This window comes from Macaca mulatta, chromosome X, assembly GCF_049350105.2.
Source record: "Macaca mulatta isolate MMU2019108-1 chromosome X, T2T-MMU8v2.0, whole genome shotgun sequence".
Lineage (NCBI taxonomy): Eukaryota > Metazoa > Chordata > Mammalia > Primates > Cercopithecidae > Macaca > Macaca mulatta.
This window is the reverse complement of record NC_133426.1, coordinates 85370352-85396126: the sequence shown is the minus strand read 5'-3', so window position 1 is coordinate 85396126 and position 25775 is coordinate 85370352. Positions and strand designations below refer to the sequence as shown.

General features: G+C 37.7%; 1 protein-coding gene across 1 annotated transcript in view; it reads right to left on the bottom strand.

Moving 5' to 3' along the window:
* Nucleotides 1-25775, bottom strand: part of LOC100426574 (putative P2Y purinoceptor 10) — a 99387-nt gene that overhangs the window by 73343 nt on the left and 269 nt on the right.

Genomic DNA, 25775 nt, shown 5'->3' with positions numbered 1-25775 from the left:
AGTGGTGATTTCTGAGATTTTGGTGGCATCATCTGAGCAGTGTACACTGTTCACAATGTACACTGTACCCAATATGTAGTCTCACTGCACTCCCACCATTTTCCCAAGTCCTGAAAGTTCATTGTATCATTCTTATGCCTTTGCATCCTCGTAACTTAGCTCCCACATATGAGTGAGAACATACGATGCTTGGATTTCCATTCCTGAGATACTTCAGTTAGAATAATGGTCTCCATTTTTATCCATGTTGCTGTGAATGCCATTATTTCATTCCTTTTATGGCTGAGTAGTATTCCATGGTGTGTGTGTGTGTGTGTGTGTGTGTGTGTGTGTGTGTGTGTGTGTGTACCATATTTTCTTTATCTACTTGTTGATTGATGGACATTTGTGTTGGTTCCATATTTTTTTAATTGCAAATTGTGCTGCTATATACATGCTTGTACAAGTATCTTTTTTATATAATGACTTATTTTCCTCTGGGTAGATACCCAGGAGTAGGACTGCTGGATCAAATTGTAAATCTACTTTTAGTTCTTTAAGGAATCTCAACACTGTTTTTCATAGTTGTTGTGCCAGTTTATATTCCCACTAACAGTGTAAAAGTTTTCCCTTTTTACCACATCCACACCAACATCTATTTATTTTTATTTTTGATTATCGCCACTGTTGCAGGAGCAAGTGGGTATTGTATTGTGGTTTTGATTTGCATTTCCCCAATAATTAGTGATGCTGACTATTTTTTCATATGTTTGTTGGCCATTTATGCATCTTCTTTTGAGAATTGTCTATGCATGTCCTTAGCCCAATTTTTGATGAGATCGTTTTTCTCTTGCTGATTTGTTTGAATTCCTTGTAAATTCTGGATATTAGTCCTTTCCTGGAAGTATAGATTGCAAAGATTTTCTCCCAGTCTGTGGGTTGTTGGTTTGCTATGCTGATTATTTCTTTTCTGTGCAGAAGCTTTTTTAGTTTAATTAAGTTCCATCTATTTATCTTTGTTTTTGTTGCATTTGCTTTGGGCCATTAAGTCTTTGCGTGAGCCAATATCTAGAAGTGATTTTCCTATTTTATCTTCTAGAATTTTTAAGGTTTCTGGTCTTAGATTTAAGTCTTTGATACATCTTGAGTTGATTTTTGTATAAGGTGAAAGATGAGAATCCAGTTTCATTCTCCTACATGTGGCTTGCCAATTATCCTAGCACCATTTGTTTACTAGTGTGTCTTTTACCAACTCTAGGTTTTTGTTTGCTTTGTTGAAAATCAGTTGGCTGTATTTGGCTTTATTTCTTGATTTTTTATTCTGTTCCACTGGTCTGTGCACCTATTTTTATACCAGTACCATGCTGTTTTGGTGACTACATGTAGTTTCAAATTGGGTAATGTGATACTTCCAGATTTGTTCTTTCTGCTTAGTCTTGCTTTGGCTATATGGGCTCTTTTTTGCTTCCATATGAATTTTTTAGGATTTTTTTTCTAATTCTATGAAGAATGATGGTGGTATTTTCATGGGAATCACATTGAATTTATGGATTGCTTTTGGCAGTATGGTCATTTTCACAATATTGATTCTACCCATCTATGAGCATGGGATGTGTTTCCATTTGTTTGTGTCACCTATGATTTCTCTCAGCAGTGTTCTGTAATTTTCTTTGTAGAATTCTTTCATCTCCTTGGTTAGATATATTCCTAAGTATGTTTTCTTGCAACTGTTGTTAAACAGGTTGAGTTCTTGATTTGATTTTCAGCTTGGTCACTGTTTGATGTAAGCAGAACTACTGATTCGTGTACATTAATTTTGTATTCTGAAACTTCACTGAATTCATTTATCAGTTCTAGAAGCTTTGCAGATAAGTCTTTAGGGTTTTCTAAATATACAACCATGTCATCAGCAACAGCAGCAGTCTGACTTCCTGTTTATCAATTTGAATGTCCTTTATTTCTTTCACTTGTCTGATTGCTCTGGATAGGACTTCCAGTACTATGTTGAATAAAAATGGTGAAAGTGGACATCCTTGTCTCATTCCAGTTCTCAGGGGGAATGCTTTCAACTTTTCCCCATTCAGTAACATGTTGGCTGTGTGTTTGTCATAAATGGCAATGCCTCAAATCTTAACTTGTTCCAGCACCAGTGCAAAAGTCCAAAGTCCAGAGTCTCAGCTGTGAGTCTGTGAAATCAAAACACATTATATACATTCAAGACACAATGGTGCTACAGACATGAAACAGGTGATACAGATATGAAATCTTCAAGATATAAAATAACTGAATGTCAACATACAATCAACAGGATGTAATAAAAATTTATAGAACATGTGTAACATTGTGATATAAAAAGAAATCTATATTTAGTCTTTGACCTGGGTTCTTGACACCAAACTTTTTCAACTCTTAGAATTCCCTGAGTGATAGAAGTGAAAAGAATGTCATTGTTATTCATAATAACAAAAATCCCCTAAATCCTTTAGAAAGGGAGTAATCAGCCAGAGGAACCATCATATGATTAGAGAGTTAAAACTTTCAGCCTCACTTTTAGCCCTTCAGGGAGTGGAGTGGGGCTGAAGATTGAGTTTAATTACCAATGGTCAATGAATTAATCAATCATGCCTACATAATGTAACCTATGTAAAAAACCTAAGCAATGGGCTTTGAAGAGCTTCCAGGTTGGCAAATATATCTACATGCCAGGATAGTAACACTCCCCAAACTCCATGGGGACAGAAACTCTTTCACTTAGAACCCTTCCAGACCTTTCCTTATTTATCTGTTTATCTCTCTATTCATGTATACACTTTATAATATCCTTTATAATATACCAGTAAATGTAAGTAAAATGTTTCCCTGAGTTCTGTGAGCCATTATAGCAAATTGTCAAACATTAGAAGTGGTGTGGGAACCCCTAGTCTGTAGCCAAATAAGTAGTGTGAGTAGCCTGGGGACCCACTACTTGAGATTAGCATCTGAAGTGGGAGGTAGATATGTGGAACTGACATCCTAACTGGTGATGTCTCCACTAAGTGGAGTAGTGTCAAAATTAAATTAAAGTGTAGGACAGCCAGTTGGTTTCTCTAGAGAGTTAAAGAATTGCTTATTGCAGAAAACCCACATATTTGGTGTCAGAAATATTATTATAAAACAATGTTCCTTTAATATGTCATTCAGCAAGGGAAAAATACATGCACTTTGCAAGCAAATATTAAACATTCAGGAAGATAGTAAATATCCTGGATTACAAAACAATTTTAACAATGTTTTAAAAACTAAAATTATACATAGTATGTTCTCTCACCATGATGGAGTCAAGCTACAAATCGAGCTAAGAATTAAACTAATAATCAGTTGCATATTAAAATTCAAGCTAGAAGTAAACAGAAACCTTTCCAAACTATTGGAAATTAAGCAGCATATAATTAATTATTTTATGAATCAAATAAGTCTCAAGGGAAACAAAATTACATATTGAATTAAATGAAAGTGAAAATACAACATATCAAAATAAGCAAGGTACAGCTAAAAGACTGCCTAGAGAGAAATTGAGATCACTAAATGCTTATATTAGAAAAGAATACAGGTCTCAATCAATAATATAAGCTTTCAACTCACAGAACTAAAAAATAGAGCAAAAAGGCAAACAGAAGGAATAATATAATAAAAATCAGAAATCAATAAAATTGGACAGAAAAACAATTGAGAAAATTAATCAAACCCAAAGTACAGCTCTCTGAAAAGACAGAAAATATTGATAAACCTTAAGCAATACAAACAAATAAGAGATAAAACACACATTTGTCAGTACAAGAAATAAGAGAAAGAATGCCAGTAGAGATCATGCAAACATAATAAATCTAATAAGGTAATACTATGAATGGTTCTATAGACATAAATTTAACAACTTAGATGAATGGACCAATTTCTTAAAAATGGCAAATGACCTATTAAATTTTTTTTTAAAATTTATTTATTATTATTATACTTTAAGTTGTAGGGTACATGTGCATAACGTGCAGGTTTGTTACTATGCATATACAATAAATAAAATTATATAGCTCACTGGAAAAAATGAGGGAAAAATGCAACAGTTTTGTCAAAATGATAAAATTATGCTGATATTTTTCCTTTTTCAAAAAATATATTTAATATTGTTAAATCATATTTTCAACAAAATGCTTTAAAAATTTAAAAAAAATGGCAAATGACCAAACCCACCTAAGATAAAATAGATAATCTAAACAGTTCAATAACTATTGAATGAATTGAATTAATAAAATTTGAAAAATTATAAAACAGAAAACTTCGAGTCCAGATGATTCCAAAAATAAATTATATCAGACATTTAATAAAGAACAATACTAATTATACACAATAACTTTCATAAGACAATAGTTCCCAAATAATTTTATGGGGCCAACATTTCCCTAATACTAAAATCAGAAAAAGGTAATACAAAAGGAAAACATTAAAAACTACAGACCAATATCTCTCATAAATATATTTTCAAAAATCCTCAAACACTTATGAAGTTCAATTTAGCAATACATAAAGAATTATAAAACATGACCTACTGAGATTTATTCCATTGATACAAGGCTGGTTCAACTTTTAAAATAAAACAATGTAATTCAATGTACTAACATACTAAAGCAGGTAGAGGAAAATATCAACTAGTGCAGAGAAAGTATTTGACAAAATCTAACACACATTCACTTTAAACCCCTCAGCAAACTATGAATAGAGAACTACCTCAACTTGATAGTAAATGTCTTTAGAAACCTATAGTTCATATCATGTTTAATAGTAAAGGAGTAAAGGCATTTTTTCCAAAATAAGTCATAAAGTAACGATTTTCACTTTCAATTCTTTTATTCAAAATACTATTGGAAGTTCAAACCAGTGCAATAAGGCAAGAAAAAAAATTAAAGGCAGATTGAGAAGGGAAAATTAAACTTTTCTTATTATCAGAAAACATGACTATACCTGTAGAAAATATCAAGAAATATACCACTCAAAATTCTTAGAAATAATGTGTTTTTAGCAAAGTTGAATATTAAGGCAACAAATAATTTTATATTTGTATAGTAGCAATAAACACATGGAAACTGAAATTACACAGTATTATTCACAATAGTTCCCCAAAATAAAGAACAAATATTTATGTATAAATGTAACAAAACATGTACAGAAACTGTATGTTGAAAATTACTAAATGTTGATTTTTAAAAATCAAAGACTTGTCACAAGAGGTCAGCAAGATGGCAGAATAGAAGGCTTCACCAATCGTCCTATCCACAAGGACACCAATTTAACAACCATATACACAGAAAAAAACACCTTCATAAGAACCCAATATCAGGTAAGCCCTCATAATATCTGCTTTTAAATACAAATCTCTGAAAGTGACACTAAATAGATAGAAAAAAGCCTTGAATCACCAATGCCACCCCTCCCTGAAACCTCAGCAGCAATAGCATTGTGTAGAGAGCCTCTCTGGGTGCCTAGGGAGGAAGAACACAGCAATTACCAGGCATTGAACTCAGTGCTGTCCTGTTAGAGCAGAAAGGAAAACCAAACTAAACTCAGCTAAAGACTGCCCATGGAGGGAGCATTTAAACCCACCCTAACCAGAGGGGAATTAGTGATCCCAGTGGTCAGAACTTGCATAGGCCCTGAAACCCCTTTGTTTTGGCCAATTTCTCCCATTTGGAATGGCTGTATTTACCTAATACCTGTACACCCATGGTATCTAGGAAATAACTAGCTTGCTTTTTATATTACAGGTTCATAGGCAGAAGAGACTCATCTTGTCTCAGATGAGACTTTGGACTGTGGACTTCTGAGTTAAGACTTCGGCGACTGTTGTGAAGGCATGATTGGTTTTGAAATGTGAGGACATGAGATTTGGAGGGGCTGGTGACAGAATAATATGGTTTGGCTGTGTCCCCACCGAAATCTCAACTTGAATTGTGACTCCCAGAATTACCATGTATTGTGGGAGGGACCTAGGGGGAGGCAATTGAATCATGGGGCTGGTCTTTCCTGCACTATTCTTGTGAGAGTGAATAAGACGTACCAGATCTAATGGGTTGAACAGGGGTTTCCCCTTTTGCTTTCTCCTCATTTTCTCTTGCCACAACAGTGTAAGAAGTGCCTTTCACTTTCCGCCATGATTTTGAGGCCTTCTCAGCCATGTGAAACTGTAAGTCCAATTAAACCTCTTTTTCCTTCCAGTCTTGGGTATGTCTTTATCAGGAATATGAAAATGAACTAATACAAGAAGCAAGAGAAAATCACCCCCTGAAGCCAGCAGAGGGTGAGAAATAATGAAAATTAGAGCTGAACTGAAGGAAACCAAGACACATGAAACCATTCACAAGACAAACAAACGCAGGATTTTTTTTTAATTTATTATTATTATACTTTAAGTTCTAGGGTACATGTGCATAACGTGCAGGTTTGTTACATATGTATACTTGTGCCATGTTGGAGTGCTGCACTCATCAACTCGTCAGCACCCATTAACTCGTCATTTACATCAGGTATAACTCCCAATGCATTCCCTCCCCCCTCCCCCCTCGCCATGATAGGCCCCGGTGTGTGATGTTCCCCTTCCTGAGTCCAAGTGATCTCATTGTTCAGTTCCCACCTATGAGTGAGAACATGCGGTGTTTGGTTTTCTGTTCTTGTGATAGTTTGCTAAGAATGATGGTTTCCAGCTGCGTCCATGTCCCTACAAAGGACACAAACTCATCCTTTTTGATGGTTGCATAGTATTCCATGGTGTATATGTGCCACGTTTTCTTAATCCAATCTGTCACTGATGGACATTTGGGTTGATTCCAAGTCTTTGCTATTGTGAATAGTGCCGCAATAAACATACGTGTGCATGTGTCTTTATAGCAGCATGATTTATAATCCTTTGGGTATATCCCCAGAAATGGGATGGCTGGGTCATACGGTACATCTAGTTCTAGATCCTTGAGGAATCGCCATACTGTTTTCCATAATGGTTGAACTAGTTTACAATCCCACCAACAGTGTAAAAGTGTTCCTATTTCTCCACATCCTCTCCATCACCTGTTGTTTCCTGACTTTTGAATGATCGCCATTCTAACTGGTGTGAGATGGTATCTCATTGTGGTTTTGATTTGCATTTCTCTGATGGCCAGTGATGATGAGCATTTTTTCATGTGTCTGTTGGCTGTATGAATGTCTTCTTTTGAGAAATGTCTGTTCATATCCTTTGCCCACTTTTTGATGGGGTTGTTTGTTTTTTTCTTGTAAATTTGTTTGAGTTCTTGGTAGGTTCTGGATATTAGCCCTTTGTCAGATGAGTAGATTGCAAAAATTTTCTCCCATTCTGTAGGTTGCCTGTTCACTCTGATGGTAGTTTCTTTTGCTGTGCAGAAGCTCTTTAGTTTAATGAGATCCCATTTGTCAATTTTGGCTTTTGCTGCCGTTGCTTTTGGTGTTTTAGACATGAAGTCTTTGCCCATGCCTATGTCCTGAATGGTACTACCTAGGTTTTCCTCTAGGATTTTTATGGTATTAGGTCTAACATTTAAGTCTCTAATCCATCTTGAATTAATTTTCGTATAAGGAGTAAGGAAAGGATCCAGTTTCAGCTTTCTACTTATGGCTAGCCAATTTTCCAAGCACCATTTATTAAATAGGGAATCCTTTCCCCATTTCTTGTTTCTCTCAGGTTTGTCAAAGATCAGATGGCTGTAGATGTGTGGCATTATTTCTGAGGACTCTGTTCTGTTCCATTGGTCTATATCTCTGTTTTGGTACCAGTACCATGCTGTTTTGGTTACTGTAGCCTTGTAGTATAGTTTGAAGTCAGGTAGCGTGATGCCTCCAGCTTTGTTCTTTTGACTTAGGATTGTCTTGGAGATGCGGGCTCTTTTTTGGTTCCATATGAACTTTAAAGCAGTTTTTTCCAATTCTGTGAAGAAACTCATTGGTAGCTTGATGGGGATGGCATTGAATCTATAAATTACCTTGGGCAGTATGGCCATTTTCACGATATTGATTCTTCCTATCCATGAGCATGGTATGTTCTTCCATTTGTTTGTGTCCTCTTGTATTTCACTGAGCAGTGGTTTGTAGTTCTCCTTGAAGAGGTCCTTTACATCCCTTGTAAGTTGGATTCCTAGGTATTTGATTCTCTTTGAAGCAATTGTGAATGCAAGTTCATTCCTGATTTGGCTCTCTGTTTGTCTGTTACTGGTGTATAAGAATGCTTGTGATTTTTGGACATTAATTTTGTATCCTGAGACTTTGCTGAAGTTGCTTATCAGCTTAAGGAGATTTTGGGCTGAGACAATGGGGTTTTCTAAATATACAATCATGTCATCTGCAAACAGGGACAATTTGACTTCTTCTTTTCCTAACTGAATACCCTTGATTTCTTTCTCTTGCCTAATTGCCCTAACCAGAACTTCCAACACTGTGTTGAATAGGAGTGGTGAGAGAGGGCATCCCTGTCTTGTGCCAGTTTTCAAAGGGAATTTTTCCAGTTTTTGCCCATTCAGTATGATATTGGCTTTGGGTTTGTCATAAATGGCTCTTATTATTTTGAGGTACGTTACATCGATATCGAATTTATTGAGCGTTTTTAGCATGAAGGGCTGTTGAATTTTGTCAAAAGCCTTTTCTGCATCTATTGAGATAATCATGTGGTTCATGTCTTTGGTTCTGTTTATATGCTGGATTATGTTTATTGATTTGCGAATGTTGAACCAGCCTTGCATCCCAGGGATGAAGCCCACTTGATCATGGTGGATAAGCTTTTTGATGTACTGCTGAATCCGGTTTGCCAGTATTTTATTGAGGATTTTTGCATCGATGTTCATCAGGGATATTGGTCTAAAATTCTCTTTTTTGTTGTGTCTCTGCCAGGCTTTGGTATCAGGATGATGTTGGCCTCATAAAATGAGTTAGGGAGGATTCCGTCTTTTTCTATTGATTGGAATAGTTTCAGAAGGAATGGTACCAACTCCTCCTTGTACCTCTGGTAGAATTCAGCTGTGAATCCATCTGGTCCTGGACTTTTTTTGGTTGGTAGGCTATTAATTGTTGCCTCAATTTCAGAGCCTGCTATTGGTCTATTCAGGGATTCAACTTCTTCCTGGTTTAGACATGGAAGAGTGTAAGTGTCCAGGAAATTATCCATTTCTTCTAGATTTACCAGTTTATTTGCGTAGAGGTGTTTATAGTATTCTCTGATGGTAGTTTGTATTTCTGTGGGGTCGGTGGTGATATCCCCTTTATCATTTTTAATTGCGTCGATTTGACTCTTCTCTCTTTTCTTCTTTATTAGTCTTGCTAGTGGTCTGTCAATTTTGTTGATCTTTTCAAAAAACCAACTCCTGGATTCATTGATTTTTTGGAGGGTTTTTTGTGTCTCTATCTCCTTCAGTTCTGCTCTGATCTTAGTTATTTCTTGCCTTCTGCTAGCTTTCGAATGTGTTTGCTCTTGCTTCTCTAGTTCTTTTAATTGCGATGTTAGAGTGTCAATTTTAGATCTTTCCTGCTTTCTCTTGTGGGCATTTAGTGCTATAAATTTCCCTCTACACACTGCTTTAAATGTGTCCCAGAGATTCTGGTATGTTGTATCTTTGTTCTCATTGGTTTCAAAGAACATCTTTATTTCTGCCTTCATTTCGTTATGTACCCAGTAGTCATTCAGGAGCAGGTTGTTCAGTTTCCATGTAGTTGAGCGGTTTTGATTGAGTTTCTTAGTCCTGAGTTCTAGTTTGATGGCACTGTGGTCTGAGAGACAGTTTGTTATAATTTCTGTTCTTGTACATTTGCTGAGGAGTGCTTTACTTCCAATTACGCGGTCGATTTTGGAGTAAGTACGATGTGGTGCTGAGAAGAATGTATATTCTGTTGATTTGGGGTGGAGAGTTCTATAGATGTCTATTAGGTCTGCTTGCTGCAGAGATGAGTTCAATTCCTGGATATCCTTGTTAACTTTCTGTCTCATTGATCTGTCTAATGTTGACAGTGGAGTGTTGAAGTCTCCCATTATTATTGTATGGGAGTCTAAGTCTCTTTGTAAGTCTCTAAGGACTTGCTTTATGAATCTGGGTGCTCCTGTATTGGGTGCATATATATTTAGGATAGTTAGCTCTTCCTGTTGAATTGATCCCTTTACCATTATGTAATGGCCTTCTTTGTCTCTTTTGATCTTTGATGGTTTAAAGTCTGTTTTATCAGAGACTAGGATTGCATCCCCTGCTTTTTTTTGTTCTCCATTGGCTTGGTAAATCTTCCTCCATGCCTTTATTTTAAGCCTATGTATGTCTCTGCGTGTGAGATGGGTCTCCTGAATACAGCAGACTGATGGGTCTTCACTCTTTATCCATTTTGCCAGTCTGTGTCTTTTAATTGGAGCATTTAGTCCATTTACATTTAAGGTTAAGATTGTTATGTGTGAACTTGATCCTGCCATTATGATATTAACTGGTTATTTTGCTCGTTAGTTGATGCAGTTTCTTCCTAGCCACGATGGTCTTTACATTTTGGCATGTTTTTGCTATGGCTGGTACCGGTTGTTCCTTTCCATGTTGAGTGCTTCCTTAAGGGTCTCTTGTAAGGCAGGCCTAGTGGTGACAAAATCTCTAAGCATTTGCTTATCTGTAAAGGATTGTATTTCTCCTTCACTTATGAAACTTAGTTTGGCTGGATATGAAATTCTGGGTTTAAAATTCTTTTCTTTAAGAATGTTGAATATTGGCCCCCACTCTCTTCTGGCTTGTAGAGTTTCTGCCGAGAGATCTGCTGTTAGTCTGATGGGCTTCCCTTTGTGGGTAACCCGACCTTTCTCTCTGGCTGCCCTTAACAGTATTTTCTTCATTTCAACTTTGGTGAATCTGGCAATTATGTGTCTTGCAGTTGCTCTTCTTGAGGAGTATCTTTGTGGCGTTCTCTGTATTTCCTGGATTTGAATGTTGGCCTGCCCTTCTAGGTTGGGGAAGTTCTCCTGGATGATATCCTGAAGAGTGTTTTCCAATTTGGTTCCATCTTCCCCCTCACTTTCAGGCACCCCAATCAGACGTAGATTTTGTCTTTTTACATAATCCCATACTTCTTGCAGGCTTTGTTCATTTCTTTTTCTTCTTTTTTCTTTTGGTTTCTCTTCTCACTTCATTTCATTCATTTGATCCTCAATCGCTGATACTCTTTCTTCCAGTTGATCGAGTCGGTTACTGAAGCTTGTGCATTTGTCACGTATTTCTCGTGTCATGGTTTTCATCTCTTTCATTTCGTTTATGACCTTCTCTGCATTAATTACTCTAGCCATCAATTCTTCCACTTTTTTTTCAAGATTTTTAGTTTCTTTGCACTGGGTACGTAATTCCTCCTTTAGCTCTGAGAAGTTTGATGGACTGAAGGCTTCTTCTCTCATCTCGTCAAAGTCATTCTCCGTCCAGCTTTGATCTGTTGCTGGCGAATAGCTGCGCTCCTTTGCCGGGGGAGATGCGCTGTTATTTTTTGAATTTCCTGTTTTTCTGCCCTGCTTTTTCCCCATCTTTGTGGTTTTATCTGCCTCTGGTCTTTGATGATGGTGATGTATTGATGGGGTTTTGGTGTAGGTGTCCTTCCTGTTTGATAGTTTTCCTTCTAACAGTCAGGACCCTCAGCTGTAGGTCTGTTGGAGATTGCTTGAGGTCCACTCCAGACCCTGTTTGCCTGGGTATCAGCAGCAGAAGCTGCAGAAGATAGAATATTTCTGAACAGCGAGTGTACCTGTCTGATTCTTGCTTTGGAAGCTTCCTCTCAGGGGTGTACTCCACCCTGTGAGGTGTGGGGTGTCAGACTGCCCCTAGTGGGGGATGTCTCCCAGTTAGGCTACTCAGGGGTCAGGGACCCACTTGAGCAGGGAGTCTGTCCCTTCTCAGATCTCAACCTCCATGTTGGGAGTTCCACTGCTCTCTTCAAAGCTGTCAGACAGAGTCGTTTGCATCTGCAGAGGTTTCTGCTGTTTTTGTTATTGTTTACTGTGCCCTGTCCCCAGAGGTGGAGTCTACAGAGACAGGCAGGTTTCCTTGAGCTGCTGTGAGCTCCACCCAGTTCGAGCTTCCCAGCAGCTTTGTTTACCTACTTAAGCCTCAGCAATGGCGGGCGCCCCTCCCCCAGCCTTGCTGCTGCCTTGTCGCCAGATTGCAGACTGCTGTGCTATCAATGAGGGAGGCTCCCTGGGCGTGGGACCCTCCCGGCCAGGTGTGGGATATGATCTCCTGGTGTGCCTGTTTGCTTAAAGCGCAGTATTGGGGTGGGAGTTACCCGATTTTCCAGGTGTTGTGTGTCTCAGTTCCCCTGGCTAGGAAAAGGGATTCCCTTTCCCCTTGCGCTTCCCAGGTGAGGCGATGCCTCGCCCTGCTTCAGCTCTCGCTGGTCGGGCTGCAGCAGCTGACCAGCACTGATCGTCCGGCACTCCCCAGTGAGATGAACCCAGTACCTCTGTTGAAAATGCAGAAATCACCGGTCTTGTGTGTCGCTCGCGCTGGGAGTTGGAGACTGGAGCTGTTCCTATTCAGCCATCTTGCTCCGCCCAACCCATTTCAGGATTTTTTTTTGAAAAAATTAATAAGATAGGCAACCAACTAGACCAATAAAGAAGAAAAGAGATAAGATACAAATAAACACAATTGGAAATGACAAAAGAAATGTTACCACTGATTCTACAGAAATAAAAATAATTATCAAAACTACTATGAACAATTCCATGTGCACAAAATAGAAAACCCAGAAGATATGAATACACCTCTAGACACATAACCCTTTTCAGCACTGAGCCAGGAAGAAACTGACTCCCTGAAAAGACCAATAATAAGTTCAAAAATTGAATCATTAATAAATAGCTTAACAATAACAACAACAACAAAAAGGCATGGGACCTGATGGATTCACAGCTGAATTTTACTAGATATACAAAGAAGAGCTGGTCCCATTCCTACATAAACTATTCCAAAAAAATGAGGAGGAGGCACTCCTCCCAAACTCATTCTGTTAAGGTCTGCATCATTCAGATACCAAAACCTGACCAAGAATTACACAAAAATAAAAAATGTTAGGCCAATATCTTTGATGAACATCAATGCAAAAAATCCTCAACAAAATACTTGCAAACCCAATCCAGCAGCACGTCATACAGCTAATCCACCATGATTAAGTAGGCTTCAGCCCTGGAATGAAAAGTTGGTTCAACATAAACAAAATAATAAATATTCATTACATAAACAAAACTAAAGACAAAAAAGCACGTGATTTTCTCACTAGATGCAGAAAGCATTTTCAATAAAATCCAACATCCTTTCATGTTAAAAACTCTCTAAGTTCCTTCAACTAAGTATTGAAGGAATACACCTCAAAATAATAAGAGCCATCTATGACAAATCTGCAGCCAACATTATACTGAATGGGCAAAACCGGAAGCATTCCCCTTGAAAACTGGCACAAAATGAGAATGAACCTTCTAACTACTTCTATTCAACATAATGTTGGAAATCTTAGCCAGAGCAATCAGGCAAAAAATAAATAAATAAATAAATAAATAAATAAATAAATAAGAAAAAAAAAAAAGAAAAAGAAATAATGTGCATCCAAATAGCAAAGGAGAAATTCAAACTATCCCTGTTTGAAGATGACATGATTCTACATCTAAAAAACCCCATAGTCTTGGCCCAAAAGCTCCTCAAACTAATAAACAACTTCAGCATAGCTGTAAAATACAAAATCAATATTCAAAAAATCACCAAGATTCCTATACACCAGCAGCCAAACTGAGAGGCAAATCATAATGCTAATCCCATTCACAATTGCTTCAAAAAAATGCCTAGGAATACAGTTAATCAGGGAGATGGAAGATCTCCACAATGAGAATTACAAAACACTGCTCAAATAAATCAAAGAAGACACAAATAAATGAAAAACATCTCATGCTCATTGATAGGAAGAATCAGTGTCATTAAATGCTTATACTGCCAAAAACAATTTACAGATTCAATGCTATTCCTGTCAAGCTACAAATGACTTTCTTCACAGAACAAGAAAAAACTTTGTAAAAATTCATATGAAACAAAAAAAGAGCCTGAATGGCCAAGGCAATCCTCAGCAAAAAGAACAAACCTGGAGGCATAATGTTACCAGACTTCAAAATATACTACAAGGCTGAGTAACCAAAACAGCATAGTACTTGTACAAAACAGGTACATAGACCAATGGAACAGAATAGAGAGCCCAGAAAAAGGCTACTTATCTATGACCATCTGATCTTTGACAAAGCTGACAAAAATAAGCAATGGGGAAATGACTACCTATTCAGTAAATGTTGCTGGGATAACTGGCTAGCTATATACAGAAGACTGAAGGTGGACCTCTTTCTTACATCATACACACAAATAAATTTAAGATGTATTAAAAACTTAAATGTAAAACTGAAAGTGTAAAATCCCTAAAAGACAACATAGTCAATATAATCCTAGACATAGGAACAGGCAAAGATTTTATGACAAAGACAGCAAAAGCAATTGCAACAAAACTATAAGTTGACACGTAGGATCTAGTTAAACTTAAGAGCTTCTGCACAGCTAAAGAAAGTATCAACAGTGCAAACAGACAACCTACAGAACGGGAAAAATTATATTCAAACTATATATCTGACAAAGGTCTAATATCCAGCATTTATGAGAAACTTAAATTTACTAGAGGAAAACAAACAACTCAATTAAAAGTGGGCAAAGGATGTAAACAGACACTTCTCAAAAGAAGACATGCATATGACCAACAAGCATATGATAAAAAGCTCAATATCACTGATCACTAGAGAAATGCAAATCAAAACCACAACTAGATACCTTCTCACACTAGACAAAATAACTATAATGAAAAAGTCAAAAATATTAAATGCTGGCAAGATTGCAGAGATAAGGGAACACTTGTACACTGTTAGTGGGATGGTGAACTAGTTCAACCATTGTGGAAAGCAGTATGATGATTCCTCAAAGAGCTAAAAGCAGGACAACCATTTTACCCAGCAATCCTACTACTGGGCATATACCCAGAGGAATACAAATCATTTTATGATAAAGATACATGCACACAAATGTTCATTTCAGCACTATTCACAATAGCAATGACATGGAATCAACCTAAATGGCCATCCATAACAGATTGGATAAAGATAATGAGGTACATATACACAATGGAATAAATGCAGGTACTAAAAAAAACAAGATTATGTATTTTGCAGGAACACGGATGGATCTGGAGGCTACTTTCCTTAGCAAACTAATGCAAGAACAGAAAGACAAATACCGCATGTTCTTACTTACAAATGGAAGCTAAATGATAAGAACTTATGAACACAAAGAAGGTAACAACAGACACTGGATCTACTTGAGAAGAGAATATGGGTGGAGAGAGAGGAGTAGAAAAGGCAACTATTGGTACTAGGCTTAATACCTATGTGATGAAATAACATGCACAAACCCTCGTGACACATGTTAACCTATGTAGCAAACCTTCACAAGTTCCCCTAACCTAAAATAAAAGTTAAAAAATGGTGTTCAGCACCATTGAATATCAGAGAAATTCAGATCAAATCTACAGTAATATATCGTCTCATCCCAGTTAAAACGGCTTATATCGAAAAGACACACAATGGCAAATGATGCTGAGAATGTGGTGAAAATGAACCATTGTACACTGTTGTGTACAACCTTTATAAAGAACAGTTTGGAGCTTCCTAAAAAAAAAAAAAAAGAAAAATTGAGGTCCCATATGATCCAGCAATCCCACTCTTTGATGTATACCCAAAAGAGAGAAAAGCAGTGTATTAAAGACATGTCTGTGCTCCCATGCTTTTTCCAGCACTGTTCACAGAAGCAAGATTTGGAAGCAACCTAAATGTCCATCAACAGATGAATGGATAAAGAAAATGCAGTACATATACACAGCAGAGTACTATTCATCCACAAAATAACTAAGATCCTGTCATTTGCAACAACAGGGATGGAACTGGAGATTATTATGTTAAATGAAATAGTCCAGGCACAGAAAGACAAACATTGCGTGTTATCAGTTAATTGTGGAATCTAAAAATAAAAACAATTAATCTCACAGGCAGAGAGTAAAGTGTGGTTACCCAAGGTTGAGAAGGGTAGTGGGAGGAGGAAGGGTAGGTGGAATGGTTAATGGGTACAAAAGATAGTTAGAAAGAATTAATAAGACCTACTATTTTGTAACAAAGAAAGATGACTATAGTCAATAATAACTTAATTGTACATTTTGTAATAACAAAAAGAGTGCAATTTGATTATAACACAAAGGATAAGTGGTTGAGGGGATGGATACCTCATTTTTAATGATTTGATTATTTCACTGTGCATGTCTATATCAAAATGTCTCACATATGCCATAAATATATACACCTACTATGTACCCATAAAATGTAAAGATGTAAAATGAAAACAGTAAAAATAAATATAAAAAATTAAAGACTTAAATAAATTGAATGATATAACATGTTCATCAGTTAGAAGAATCAATGAAGTAAAGATTCAAATTATCCTCAAATTAATTGTTTTAACACCATTTATATAAAAATCCCTGCATTTACTTTTTTAGATATAAACAAGCTTATTCTGAAATTTATGTGAACAGTACATCATGATTAATTGGGTTTTATATCAGAGATGAAAGGACGGTTCAACATATGCAAATCAATATATGTGATATATTACATAAGTAGAATTAAGGACAAAAACCATGTGATCACCTCAATAGCATTTTTTTTTTGTATAAAAATTATCAACAAGCTGGGTATAGAAGGAACTCATCTTAAAGTAGTAAAGACCATATATCAGAAATTCACAGACAGGACTAGAAGACACATCAGGTAGGGGTTCATTTTCTCAGCCTCAAAACAGTACACATAAGCAGTTGCCAGTTTGTAAGTCTAATTCTGGTGATACGTTATTGTTTTACACCCCCATGGAACTACAGATAAATATGATTTTTTAATCTCGAACAACAATTTTGACCAAGTGGAAAAACATGTTGCTCTCAAGTGAATTTTTTTTCTCACCCTTCTATGACACCCACATGCACAGCTGCATAAAGCAAGACATCAACATAGAGTGAGCAAAGGGCAACCTCTCCCTTTCCCCAAGGACTCTAAAATTCATCAAATTTCAAGCGCCTATTAAGCACCAGCTTTGGACTAAATTTTGCTGTTAGGGATACATAGATAATTAATTTTCCCCTCCTCCAACCCAGTCTTAGTAATTGGTAAGATAACCAGCCTTCTCCTCAGTAACTTGCTTGATGGGTGAGGAAGAGGAACCACTTAGGAAGAAGAAAATTCCACTTAGAGGATTCAAGTCAACTGAGGAGATCTTTCTTCACAACCATGCCAAAACTCAGTTTCTGAGGAAGGTCAGTCCAAGAAGTGTTGCTGACTTCAGCTCTTCTGAAGATTCCCAGAACCATGCAGCTGCTTAGTCTGTCTGGGCTTCAATACTATCTCGAGTCTCAGTCACTTTGGAACTACTTCAATGGAGGAAAAACCCCACCTATACTTGTGGTCAGAGAAATTAGGCAAAGCCAATTTCAATATTCAACATTATGGTGCAACTTGGCAACTGTAATAAACAGATAGTGCCATCCTGTGTCATGCTTATGTAGTCTACAGTTTTCAGTTATATTTTGTTTCTTAGGAAAAAAGCTAGTAGTGCTATAAAGTCTTTATCCTGATATTTTATGAAAGAAAACTTCATTGAGAAATCTTTTACTAAAAGAGAATCTATTATCTCCAACTCTTTAATCCAGGGAAATTCAGTATATACAAAATACACTGACTAGCTCTTATCATGAGAATGTAGTGGCATGAGTAAGTCTCACTGATATCTTAGTATGGCTTGTATTAATTTCTCTAAGATTATATATAATTGTACATATTCACAATATGTACAATTATATATAATATGAATTACACACTTCAGAATCAAATATGAATTACACACTTCAGAATCAAACTTCAAATGTAAAATTAGCAGACATAAAAATAACAACTATTTTATTATTTAGAGTGAGGAAAACAAAAGGAATTCCTTCTTTAAAAGACAGCGAAACACTTGGAGCCCCTTTCTAAGATGTTTCTCATGTTCTCAAATTAGAAATATATATCCAAAGAAATATTCCTTATAAATGGGGAATCACCCCACTGAGATTTAACAGCTGTGCTAGTTTCTAGGGCTTGATGAAAATCCTTTTGTGATATTTGAAGCCATCATGTCTTACCCGAGAATGCACACGTGGGAAATGTCCCAAACCAAGAAAATATGCAAAGTCTCATCTTATGAAAGTATTTAGACATTTAAATGTATTTACTATTTGAATGCTGCTTAATTTGGTTGACAGAAACCATATATTTAAAATTTTAAGGTTTCCCCCATAACTCACAAAACAGATGTCAGTTTAACAAACTACCATCTTATTTTTACATAGAATTGTTAGGAGCAGTATTTAATATAAGTCTGGACACCTGGTTTTTGTCAATGCCGTTTTAAATCATTAGAGAAAGGAGCTTTCTATCCAGACAGCCACATTTCCTTTCACAAAGCATGCAGCAGTTGCAGTGAACATTTTAAACTTACAGTAAATATTTCCTCATTGGAGTCTCCATTCTTCATAACAAAATATCCCCACAAATGTAAGACATTAGTAGATTCAGGGTGACATTCTAAATGGAAGCAGAAGAAACATACATTGACCAATTCACAGAGATAAAGTTCTATTTTTGTACTTACGAAAAGAAAGCCAAAAACCTTACCCTTTCTACTCAGATATCCTGTAGAGAACTGCAGGCTTATATGGTTACAAGATGAAGTAACATAGTTTATGCAGTAAAACAGGAAAAAAATTGTTTACCTCTAATAGATGGTAGAATTGTTTGTCAGCATCACTTAGTTGTTTAGGAAAGCATCCCCATCAGAGGATATCATGAACAAAGAAAATTCAAAATTTGGCTTGATAAATTCAGTTGCCATGATTTGTACACTTCTTCAATCAGGTAAAGGGTGTCTCACTTTAATTTGCCACACATGACTATAATTTTCTCAGTCTCTTCTGAAAGTGTAGGCTTATGCAAAAACCCAGCTTCACCATTAGAATTTTACTTTGCCAATTTGGAAAGGAGTTATAATATATTTAAAATGATAATCATGTTTTAATAGAGTAATAAATTTTGCCTTTTACACTGATTTCCCATTGTCCATTGTGGTTTGTTTCTTACCATGACTTGTTTCTGCTTCAGCCTTGCAAAGGCATCTACTTCCTGAGGAAATTTATTTGTAGTACTCTGAAGGCCATCAGGTGGCTATTGCACAGCTTACTAAACTTACAGAAGATATTCTGCTTTCAGACCTCATTAGATCTTATGAATGCAATGGCTTTTGTTTCCAACTAATAACATGAAAGGTCATGAGTCTACTATAGTGCTTGGAAAGAATATAGTGCTTGGAATGAGAATGTGTCAAAAATGCACTGAGCTTCCTGCTCCTGCTGTGTACACACCCATCTATCATCATCTTTCTTTTTTTTCCTTTCTGGGTGTAGGCATGCCTATGCATGAGTCAAATATGATTTTTAGGTTAATTGTATAACATAAATGTTTTCAGCCTATATTGAAGTGTTTAGGCCACATTGCTGTGCTCAGCTATATTGTCTGTTTCAGGGTGGTATAAGAGGAATCTATTTAGGAATGAGAGCTAACCTTATTAGGCTACCAAAATGGAATAATTTGGAGTTACCAGAAAGACTGTGCTTAAAATATATGCCATAGAAAAGCTAAAATTGTTTTTAAATACTTTTTTGGGTTAAGAATTACTTCTTCATATACTCATATTAGAAAATGCTAATTTCCTCACATTAATTCTTTAATACCATATTGGAAATGTGTTTTGGGGATAACTTGGGCATGGGTAGAAGTAAAATGCCAAAAATGGATAAAATTGCTCAGAAAGAGTGGTAAATATTTCAAAGACAAATTTTCAGGATTTCATAATTTTGACATTAGTACCATTTGGAGGGATCCACTAACAGTCATTTAACATAATTTTGGCTGAAAACATCATGAAATACAGCAAAAGAAAAGCTTTGAAACCAAAAGGTGAGTGAAATATTTTCAACAGGTCTCATTAATTTCTTTCCAAAATGTTAGTTTTACTATTGATGTAGTTATATTTTGTTGATCTACAATTTCACATGACTTTCTGAAATTTTCTTTTGCATTTGTATCTTTTCTTTTTGGATATAAATGTTATTTTATGTCTGTACATATAGAAGAAAAAGCAAGTTGAACATAATATTGTTATAAGCCACAATAAAGGCATCAATAAGGGTTTAACCTAGAAGAGTAATGTGAACAAAACCAGTGCTGATGCATTTGGCTGTGCAGTACAAAAGAATGACAATCTGAAATCGCATGGAAGCTGAAATCTAAGCTTGTGTAATTTTTAGAACAAACTCATATGAGTATTATTTTTATCCATGTATTAGGGTTCTCTAGAGGGACAGAACTAATGGAATGGGTATATATATATACACACACACATATATATACACATACATATATATACACACACATATACATATATATAATAAATATTTATATATACAAAGGGGAGTTTGTTAAGTATTAATTCACATGATCACAATGTCCCACAATAGGCCTTCTGCAGGCTGAGGAGCAAGGAGAACCAGTCTGAGTTCCAAAACTGAAGAACTTGAAGTCCAATGTTCAAGAGCAGGAAGCATCCGGCACAGGAGAAAGATGTAGGCTGGAAGGTTAGGCCAGTCTCTCTTTTCACACTTTTCTGCCTGCTTATATTCTAGTCACGCTGGGAGCTGATTAGATTGTGCCCACCCAGATTAAGGGTGCGTCTACCTTTCCCATCCCACTGACTCAAATGTTATTCTCCTTTGGCAACACCCTCACAGACATAGCCATGATCAATACTTTGTATCCTTCAACCCAATCAAGTTGACACTCAGTATTAATCATCACAAGTTTACCCTTTGTCAACTTGAACCCATACATATCTACTGAGATCATACATAATCTTTAAATAAAGACAATAATAAGGTCATAATTATACCTAACATAATGCAACTATACTTGGTGCAACTGGAAACACACCAATCCCCAACCCAAATACTATTACGTAAAGTTAACAATACTTAAATGCTGATGTGAAGTCAATAAATCTTATGTCACATGGTAAAGGAGAAAACAAAAATTGAAGATATTTTCTTAGTACAAGTGTATACTTGAACAAACATGTTGTTAACAAAAGAAGGAGGAAATACAATTACAGTCCTAGCTTCTGCAGCTGGTCATGTAGCCGTTGCTGGTATTGATGACTATCTTCTTCTATTGCCTATTCTGTATTGCCTTTGCCTTCAGCAAGCATCTCAGCAGGTAATGGTTTTTACCTTGGGGAGTGACCCAAACCTTCATTCTTGAAGGTTTACCTCCATTGTGGAGTAGTAGATTTATTTCATCTTGATAGTCCAGGTCAATCACCCCAGCCAACATTGTGACTCTCTTCTTAGCCTGTTGACTTAAAGGTAAGACGTGACCAAAATGTTGAGGTGGCAATCTTAACTTCCAGGTTAATGGAATCGTTGCTGTGTCTCCTGGTGGCAGTGTTCCTCCCTCTAGAACTAAGACCTCTAGGCCAGCAGAACGTAATGTGGGAACGGGAAGCAAATATTTTGTTAGTGGATCACTAGGGGTGATGGTGAGAGGTACCACTTCCACTTCCATCCCTGGATTCCTGGACCCATGAATCCTGGCTATGGGAGAAAGAGTACCATATAATGAATGCTGATTCAGAGCATACATGGCCTTCTGGAGCACTTTGCCCTAGCCCTGCAAAGTATTGTCAAATAACTGGTGTTGTAATTGTGACTTCAAAAGGCCATTGCACCATTCTATTAATCCAGCTGCTTCAGGATGATGAAGAACATAGTAACCAGTGAATTCCATGAACGTGAGCCCACTGCCACACTTCTTTAGCTGTAAAGGGAGGGCCTTGGTCAGAGGCAATGCTGCATGGAATACCATGATGGTAGATAAGGCATTCGGTGAGTCCACAGATGGTAGTCTTGGCAGAAGCATTGCATGCAGGATAGGCAAACTCATATCCAGAGTAAGTGTCTATTCCAGTGAGGACAAACCTCTGCCCTTTCCATGATGGAAGAGGTCCAATATAATCAACCTGCCACCAGGTAGCTGGCTGATCACTCTGAGGAATGATGCCGTATCGAGGGTTCAGTGTTGGTCTCTGCTGCTGGAAAATTGGGCACTCAGCAGTGGCTATAGCCAGGTCAGCCTTCTTGAGTGGAAGTCCATGTTGTTGAGCCAATGTGTAACCTCCTTCCCTGACACCATGGCCACTTTGTTCATGGGCCTATTGGGGGGTGACAGGGGTGGCTGGGGAAACAGGCTGAGTGGTGTCCACAAAACGGGTCATCCTATCCACTTGAATATTAAAATGCTGCTCTGCTGAGGTCACCTGTTGGTGAGCACTCACATGAGACACAAATATTTTCAGTTTGGACCACTCAGGGAGGTTCATCCACATACCTCTTCCCCAAATTTCTTTGTCACTGATTTTCCAATCATGCTTTTTCCAAGTCCCTAATCATCCAGCCAAACCATTGGCTACAGCCCATGAATCAGAATATAATTGCACATTTGGCCATCCATTTCTCCTTCCATGGATATTACACAACCAGGTTTACTGTTCAGAGTTCTGCCCACTGGGAAGGTTTCCCTTCACAGATCTCCTTCTGGGATGTCCTAGAATGGGGCTGTAGTGCTGTGGCTGTCTACTTTTGGGTGGTTTCTGCAAATCGTCCAGAACCATCTCTGAGCCAGGCCCTAGTCTTTTGTTCCCCTGTCAACTGATCATAGGGAACTCCCCACGAGGCCATGGATGTAGGCTGGGGCAGAGAAGGCAAAGTGGCAGGAGTGGAGACCATGGGCATTTGAGCCACTTCCTCACTAAAGTACTTATGCCTTCAGGACCTCTTAGAGTGTGATCACGTATGAACTACTTCCATTTGATGATGGAATGCAGCTGTGCATGACCCTCTTTATGGCTAGATGGGTCAGAAAGCTCCCAGTTCATGAATAGGCAATTCAGGTCACATGGTGACTTGATGACCCATAGTCAAACGTTCAGTTTCCACCAAAGCCCAGTAACAGGCCAAGAGCTGTCTCTCAAAAGGAGATCAGTTATCTGCAAAGATGGCAGGGACTTGCTCTAAAATCCCAGAGGCCTCTGCTGTGATTCACCTATGGGCACCTGCCAAAGGCTCCAAACAGCATTCCTATCTGCCACTGACACTTCAAGCATCATTGGATCTGCTGGGTCTTATGGTCCAAATGGCAGAGCAGCTTGCACAGCAGTCTGGACCTGCTGCAGAGCCTTCTCCTGTTCTGGATGACACTCAAAACTGGCAGCCTTTCACGTCACACTTAAATGAGGAATGTGTTGCCTCCAAAATCCAAATCAGCCCACTAGGTGTTGTGCCTCTTTCTTGGTTGTAGGAGGGGCCAAATGCAACAACTTATTCTTCACCTTAGAAGGAATATTTTGACAGGCCCCACACCACTGGACCCCTAGAAATTTTCCTGAGATAGAAGGTCCCTGAATTTTAGTTGGATTTATTTCTCATCTTCTGTCATGCAAATGTCTCACCAATAAGTCCAGTGTGTTTTCTACTTCTTGCTCACTGGATCCAATCAGCATAATTCCATCAATGTAGTGGACCAGTGTGATAGCTTGTGGAAGTGAAAACTGTTCAAGGTGTCTCCGAATAAGATTGTGACACAAAGCCAGAGAGTTAATATACCCCTGAGGTAGGACAGTAAAGGTATATTACTAGCCTTGCCAGCTGAGGGTCAATTGCGTCTAGTGGGCCTTATAAACAGAAATGGAGAAAAAGGTGTTTGTCAAGTCAATGGCTGCATAACAAGTACCAAGAGATGTGTTAATTTGCTCAAGCAATGAAACCACATCTGGTGCAGCAACCGCAACTGGGGTCACCACTTGGTTAAGCTTAAAATAATTCATAATTCATTGTCATTTTCCAAGATCCATCTGTCTTTTGAACAGGCCAAATGGGAGAGTTGACTGGGGGTGTGGTAGGAATCACAACCCTTGCGTCTTTCAAGTCCTTGATGGTGGCACTAATCTCTGCAGTCCTTCCAGGGATGCCATGTTGGTTTTGATTTACTATTTTTTCTATGTAGAGGTAGCTCCATTGGCTTTCATTTGGCTTTTCCCACCATAATAATCCTCACCCTACCAGTCAGGCAGCCAATGTGAGTGTTCTGCCAGCTGCTATATATGTCTATACCAATTATGCATTCTGGCACTGGGGAAATGAGCACAGGTTGAGTCTGGAGACCCACTAGACCCACTGTAAGTCAGACCTAAGCTAAAACTCTATTAATTATCTGATCTCCATATGTCCCTACTTTAACTAGGGGACTACAATTATGTTTTGGATCACCTGGAATAAATGTCAGCTAAGAGTCAGTGTCCAGTAGTCCCTGAAATATCTGATTATTTTCCTTTCCAAAATCCACAATTACCCTGGTAAAAGGCCAGAGGTCTCCTTGGGGAAGGATAGAAGAAATATTCACTGGATAAATTGTCAGTAATGTAGTGGGGTTCTTCCTCAAGGGGACCCTGCCCCCTGTTCATACAAGGGTTTCTGGGTCTGTAAACTGGCTCAAGTCTGGAAATTGATTAAGGGGCTGTGATTCATCTTTGATTTTTAATAATTCAAATCAGTCTTTTATTCATTCAACCTGGAAGTTTTCTGCTTGTATAAATTAAGTAGAAATGCAGTAGGCTTGCTCTACACGAGTCAGACTATTCTGATTGCCACTTTGCCTCTGCTGTCCATTATGATAGCTATGCCCGCCTTGTCTTTAATGGTTGAGTGCTGCCACTTGGCCTCTGCCATCTTGAGATAATTCCCATTGTATTTAAATTTTGTAGTTGAGTAACTGCAGTTACCACTGTTAGATCTGACATACAGAGAAGATCAATTACAGGGCTCTGCAAAATGCAAGTGTTGCCCTCACAAATCTATTTCGCAAAACATTGGGCAAAGGTGTATCTTCTAGACCCTTCCAGCTGTGATGAGTTTGTCTAAAGTGACTAATCCACTCCACCATCCCAATCTTCCTAAGCCTTTGGATCTTTTCCTCTACATTAAATCAAGAGAGATCAGGCATTTCCAGCCCACTCACAGTGGTCCACCTTTTAATTCATATTTCAGCTAACCAAGCAAATAAACTATTAGAACCTTTTTAAACTCCCCGTGCTGGAACATTAAATGCAGAGTCCTTACTTAGTGAGCCTAAATCAATAAATTCAGCCTGATCCAACTCTAAGTTTTTTTCCACCATTATGCCACACACTGAATATCCATTCCCAAGCCTGATCTCAACATTTCTATTTATATAAATTAGAAACCTCAAGCAGTTATTTTCAAGTGTAGTGCACCTCCTCACGGGTCACACTCTGAACCTCACTTCTAGGGTTCTGCCAGGACTTTAGTCTAATTATATGTCTGGAAGCAAACAGGTGTGTTTGTGGTGGCTCCTGAGAAGAACCAACATTATCTTGCCTGGCAACTGCCTCAGGGGAAGCCATCACTGCTGCCTCAGGGGTGCAGGGTTT